Here is a 7,020-nt window from a genome sequence, read left to right on the forward strand (position 1 = left end):
AGTTGTGACTGTTTTACTATAAAACATAAGTACATGAACTTTCTTTAAAAGAAAATCATTTTCCCTCTCATCAATTATTTTCAGAAATGTGCTGCTATTGAATTAAATTGTCTTCCAGTACTGAGGTAATTTGCCAATATCTTTTCCTATTCAGTGACCTTAACCACAAGACTTTTTGATAGAACTTCTGCAAACGCAAAGCATAAATGCAAGGGAAAGAAATTGTAAAAAGGAGTAGTGTACAGGAGGGTAATAGTGTTATTTGATACTGAAAGAATATTTTAATAATGTAATAACTGTCATGACAATGTTTAATTAAGAAATAGAAACGCATAGGAAATACTGTATAAACATTAATTTTCGTGGGGTTAAAATTTCGTGGTTTTGTATCCAAAATTAAGTTTGTGGGGATTAATTTTCGTGGTTTTTAAGTTTAGAAAAAAATTATGCAAATGTCACTTTATAATTGACAATACTCAATAAAACTGATGGGAACTTTTGCCGTTGGGAAAGATCAATAATTGCATTTCATAGTAACAGTGAGCACTAATCAAGTGTTGTAATCTGCACACGCTAATTGGCTGTTACACACCTTTGATGTTTTATCCAAGGACAATGATTGTGTAATAAATGTATTACGACTTGAGGGCATTACAGACGCATTAGACTGTTAAATGACATTGATTGACAGTTCTTGATGATTATTAATTACTGTACAAACAAAGGATTAGGAATATCATCTGACTTAAAGAAAACCTTTGAATATCGATGTCTAATCAATTAACCTATTTATTTCATTGTCTGCATTTATGTTCATCAATTATATAATGTCAATAAGATTTAGTCAGATCATAAAATAATGTAAATCTACAGTTAAATTTTCATTGGGGTTTCAATTTCGTGGATAAATCCCCCACGAAAATTTGTGCTTTTACAGTATTAAAAAAAAAATACAAACATTGCATGTCTATCAGCATATTTATTTTTCACATTCTCCACAATTCTGTGTTGATTGTTCATCAAGGTCATGTCTATTAAGGTTCAGCAATTAAAAAATATATAGCAAAATACAAATTCATTAGTACAATACCTACTTTTGAGTAATACTTTTGGGCATCAGCAGGTTCTTTCTTGACTCCATGTCCTTCATGTAAACAGCGAGCATAGTAAAAACATCCCAAAGCAATGCCTTTAGAAATATAACCAGGTAGACAGCCAGTTTCATTGGAAAGTAATGGAACATCGTGGAACTCTGTAAAAATAAGTAAGTCTAAATCATAATATTATACTTCAGGAAAAATGAAAAAAAAAAATTGACATAGTTCAAAGCTAACATGCCATAAAAACAACCAATAACATTTGAAGACTGTAGTAATGATCAGGAAAAGTTTATACCCTTTTTAGTAGTTCAAGGCTGCCATAATCATTCTCTTACTGCTAAATGCTTAACGATGAAGCAGTGAATACAAAATCTGTTGTTTTTTTTGTTTGTTGATAAGATATTTCTATGATACATTCAAATAAAGTAAAAAAATAAAAAAATAACAGTGCCGTTTCAATTCTGGAATTTGTTTTTTTATTTATAAACATTTATAAGGAATAAATAGTGAGATTTCTTTTTAAATACTAATTTTTATCATGAATATAAAGACAGTTTATATGGTCTATAGTAAGTAAGTATTAAGTAAATAGCTTATCAAAATGTCACATACTTATTTGAAATCTGGAGTTCTTTCGCCATATAGATGTATCTTACTAAAATCCTAAAATATTTGGGAATAATTGTTTCTTCTTATATACTAAATATTCAATGATTTATATATTTTATTTTAAAACTGATTTGTGAATAGAGGTTTATTGAAGCTGAAGTTTGGAAGCTGATTTTTTTTAAATAACTTGATTAACATATCCATGTCCAACAAAATCTTAAATGTAACCTTTTATCCCAAAATGATAGTGATTTAGTCTAACTGGACCTTTATGCATACTGCAGATTTATTATCATTTGTTAGACACCAATTTTATATGTATAGAGTATAGAGTTTTCTCCTGTAATAATGACCGACTAGATTTCCCATGGCGTACACATTTCCACGATCAGAGGCTTTCTTCAAACAAACATATGCTGAATCCATGTCTTGTTTTACACCAATTCCAAATTCATACATTATCCCTTAACAACCTGGAATATAAAAGTAATGTGTTTAAAAAATCTGCAATAACCAAATTTAGCAAAACCTCAGATTCAAATTTGATTATTCTCTTAATTTGTACCACATTATATATACAAGAAAAACAAAGATTAATAAGGTTGATGTTAAGTGATATATCCAATTCTCACTCATTTAAAAAAAATATCTAAATAAATATGCTCTATTATATATTAAGGAGGCTCGAGGGTATAAAAATTTCAGAAAAAAATTAAACATTTGTTTTTCATTACAAATTTTATTTATTACCTTTTGTAGTTGTTACTTTACCATATGGTACAAAAAACATTCAAAACAATTAATTCGTGTTGGCCCCAGATGACTTTTAAAATGTAAACATCATTGAAAAAGTTCCAAATTATCTCCCTTTGGTGGAAAAATGCCATTTTTTTGCTTTAAAATTGAAATATCTCTTTAAACTCATCGGTGACCTATATTTTTTAATATAATTTCGATATATGCTGTACTTAAACTAAATTATTGTAAAATTTGAGCGATTTCTGTAATAAATTTCTTTTTTTATTTCGATATTACTTTTATTTCTCCTATTAGTTCAACAGAAAAAAAAACACTTTTACAAAGATGTATGCTTCTTTCGAAGGCAGACTGTGAGCGCAAATGAACGGTAACCCCATTTTTTTATTTTATTTTTCTATTAACTATAAGATAAAGTTCATTTATAGAAAAATATAGAGAAATCCTATATAAATAATTTAGACCCGCGAACCCCCTTAAATGAAAAAGTGTGGTCGATGTCTCTGCTGGTGGACATTTTGTCCCCGAGGACATCATCCGCCCAGTAGCAAAACTACAATTGCATGAACTTACGAAGATTCCCTCTTTTATACATAAATTATAAGTAACAGAAGTATGAGCAGTATAATGAGTTTGTATTTAGTAATGTAACATAGTTCAATTTGGGTTATCTCCCATATATCCCCCAAAAATTCAACTAAAACTAAAATTAAAATGTTTAACATGTTCCATTGCTCATTATAAATGCATAAGATGTTTGTCTGAAGGTCTTATTCCTAAAGTAATGATAACTTGTCATTGTTGTCAAGACACCTTTTTTGTCACATTAAAAAGTTTTTTTTCAAATGTTCTTCTTATGTCATTAAGGAGGTTCGCGGGTACAAAAGTTTCAGCAAAAAATCAAACATTTGTTTTTTCAATACAAATTTTATTTATTACACAATTAGTTATTACTTTATGATATGATACAAAAATCACTCCAAAAATTCGATTCAGTTTGGCCTCAGATGACTTTTAAAATGGTTAAATGTTCCTTATGATATGATCTTTCTAATTGTAAAGCCAAATTAGACTTTTGTACCCAATTTCACGGTTCACTAAACAGAGAAAATGAAAGTGCGAGTTTTAGGTTAAAGTTTTTGGTCAAGGTAGTTTTTGCTAAAGTTAAAGCTCAATCAACTTGAAACTTAGTACACATGTTCCCTATTGTATGATTTTTCTACTTTTAATGCCAAATTCGATGTTTTACCCAATTTCACGGTCCATTGAACATGGTAAATGATAATGCGAGTGGGGCATCCGTGTACTTTGGACACATTCTTGTTTATTATTGTTTTCAAATAAACTGTACATAAACTAAACAATTGTAAAATTTAAGCGATTTCTGTAATTTAGTTCTTTTTTATTTCGATATTATCTCTATTTCTCCTATTAGTTCAACAGAAAAAAGGACTTTAACAAAAATGTATGCTTCTTTCGGAGGCAGATTGTGAGCTTCATAAAAGGTGACCCCATTTTTTTATTTCAATTTTCTATTAAGTATATGATAAAGTTCATTTATAAAATAATATAGCGAAATCCTATATTATAAAACAAATTTGATTTATTCCCGCGACGCCCCTTAAATATGCTTTCATATTAATTCTATTATAAACTGGTCTTTGGTAGATAGTGCAAATATAATAAATTGATTCTTAAAATAACTCTGGCTTTTCAGACAGCAACCCATGTATTTGGATATGAAGAAGTCGGACTATGTGTATCCATTAGAGAAGAGAACTCAGAACAAACAGTCACAGAGTTTTTTTAAAATTGTTTGCAGAACGCAGACAAAATTGACATTAAACCGTTTAAAAAAAGAATGGTAAAAAGTTTTGGTCTGAAATCTGGCGATAAAGTAAATTATACAAGAAACCAAGAATATGGCACTATTTGGCTAAGCTTGACAGATGAAAATCATAAATAGTGTGCAACATGCTATCATGTATTTACCGACTGCTTAGGCCACATATCCACACCAACACATGATTGCAGTGATTTTATTATACAAACACAAGAGGACGATGTTAAAACAGATAAAATCTATACACCGTCCATAGAACTAGATTTTTCAGTAATAAGACTAGTTGTAATAATGTGAAAATTTGTTCCGGTCTTATATTTAAGGAAGGAAATCTGATTGATGGAACTCTTTTAAGTCGTGATATGAGATTGGTACCACTTGTACAAATATTTTATAAATGGGGTGCCACGACACGTTTGACAAAAGGAACATTTAAAGGTATAAATGAAGAAGAAAACAAATCTTCTGTAATTGAGATTGAAAACATATATAGAAGATCAAACTTCGCTAAAGGAGGAGATAGTGGGTCTCTTATTTGTTGTGACAACAATTGCATGCTGCATTTATTTTGACGGGACGGGGTATGGATAATCCTAACGGGATTTTAGGTTATAGACTAAGTGATGCTTTGAAAAGTTGTAAGGCAAATTCCATTCTTAAGAAAGTAAAACCATGTTTAGGGAGGGAGAAATAGAACGAAAAAAGATATCTGGCATGTCAGTCAACAGTTTGTCAGCTTTACAGATAGAATATGACTCAATCTTATATATCGATGTTTTAAAACAAACAGATTCATAGTGTGTTAATTTACGTTTTTTGATTGAGTTAAGCCTTCCAATTGATATTTTATCGTGTGGTTTTCTATGTTGTGATGCTATGCTATTGTTTCAGAAAAACGGAGAAAGTTTGGTACCATTAAAACGTTTATCCCGCTGCAAATGATTGCACCTGTCCTAAGTCAGGAATCTGATGTACAGTAGTTGTCGTTTGTTTATGTAATTTATACGTGTTTCTCGTTTCTCGTTTTTTTATACAGATTATACAATTGGTTTTCCCGTTTGAATGGTTTTACACCAGTAATTTTGGGGCCCTTTATAGCTTTTTGTTCGGTATGAGCCAAGGCTCCGTGTTGAAGGCCGTACATTGACCTATAATGGTTTACTTTTATAAATTGTTACTGGGATGGAGAGTTGTCTCATTAGCACTCTCACCACATCTTCCTATATCTAGATATTTTCGATTTGCATTTTAAGTATCATAATTAATAAACGAAAAATGACTTTTAGGTTCAATTTCTCATTCAGATTTGGAGCCATTGACAAAATTACAATGACTTCATTTCTAATTGATTCAAGTTGTTTTCAGGGAAGAGGAACGTCATTTGTTTGATAAATAGCTTTTTTCAAAATGATAAGTGTCACCATAATTCGTTTATAAATTCTTCGCCAAAAAGATTGATATTTTTTTTATTCAATTATCGTCACTTTTAATCATTTTTTCTTTGAACAGTTGCAAGTCAGTTTCAAATTTGTTCAGTTGTTATATTGTAATTAAGATCTATCATTACACTATTGCAACTTATTATATATTATTCCCCATTCCATCATATGGCTGTGTGATAACATTACCCTGATATTGCAACTTTACATCAAAACAAATATTGTAACGTTACATATAGGTTATAATGACAATAACATATATCATCCTTTGTTATCTAAATATATTTATGTTGCATTCAATATAATTTAAAATTCACAAGTTAATCGTGTTTGTTCTGAATGCATTGCAATATATGTAGACCACTAATATAAAGATATCAAATAAAGAAATGCGCTAGAATTGACAATGAGACAGCTATCCACCAGAGTCAAATACATGGGTGTAGGCAATTATAAATCACCGTACGACATTTAACAATCAGCAAAATCCCATTCGAAGTTCATAAATCGATTGAGAAAAAAAAAATCCGGGTTACATACAAAACTACAAGAAAACAACTGCATAAGAGAAACATTTAAATGTAACACACACATAAAATAACTATCAGATAACAATAGCAATTATCCTGACTTGGTACAGGACATTTAAAGAAAAATGGTGGGTTGAACCTGGTTTTATGGCTAGAAAATCTCCCCCTTTAATGGCAATGTTAGATATAACACTAAAATGATAACATTACATAACAGGATTACAGTACAAATAAAAGGAAGAACATAAAGGACAGAGAAACACACAAATAAACAATAGGATAGAATATTACGACAATCTAATAGTTATTCAAGGTACAAGGCGTATAATTTAATACGCTAGATGCTTATTTCCTCTTAATACTGACATTTTTGTGCTTTATAAAGACTATTGCCATAAAAGATATTTACGAATAATGTCCTTGTACCTTTGATAAAATTTAGTAAACGTTTTGATATCGAAAACCATGGTGTAATATTTTTTTAGCAATACATAAATTTCTCTCGTTAAAATCTAAAACACTGTTACATACACGAGCGAATCATACAAAGCTTTTCGTTAATGATATAGTTATCAAGATCGTGACAAGAGCAGTGGTCATTGTTAGTACTAGCTTTATTTGAAGTAAGTTCTAAATATGTTTGTGTTGCATTCAATATCATTAAAAATTCACAGGTTAATTGTGTTTGTTCTGTCGACATTGTAATAGACCACTTTTCTGAAAATAAAAAATGTTCTAAAATT

Source organism: Mytilus edulis, chromosome 4 (genome assembly GCF_963676685.1).
Source record: "Mytilus edulis chromosome 4, xbMytEdul2.2, whole genome shotgun sequence".
Taxonomy (NCBI): domain Eukaryota; kingdom Metazoa; phylum Mollusca; class Bivalvia; order Mytilida; family Mytilidae; genus Mytilus; species Mytilus edulis.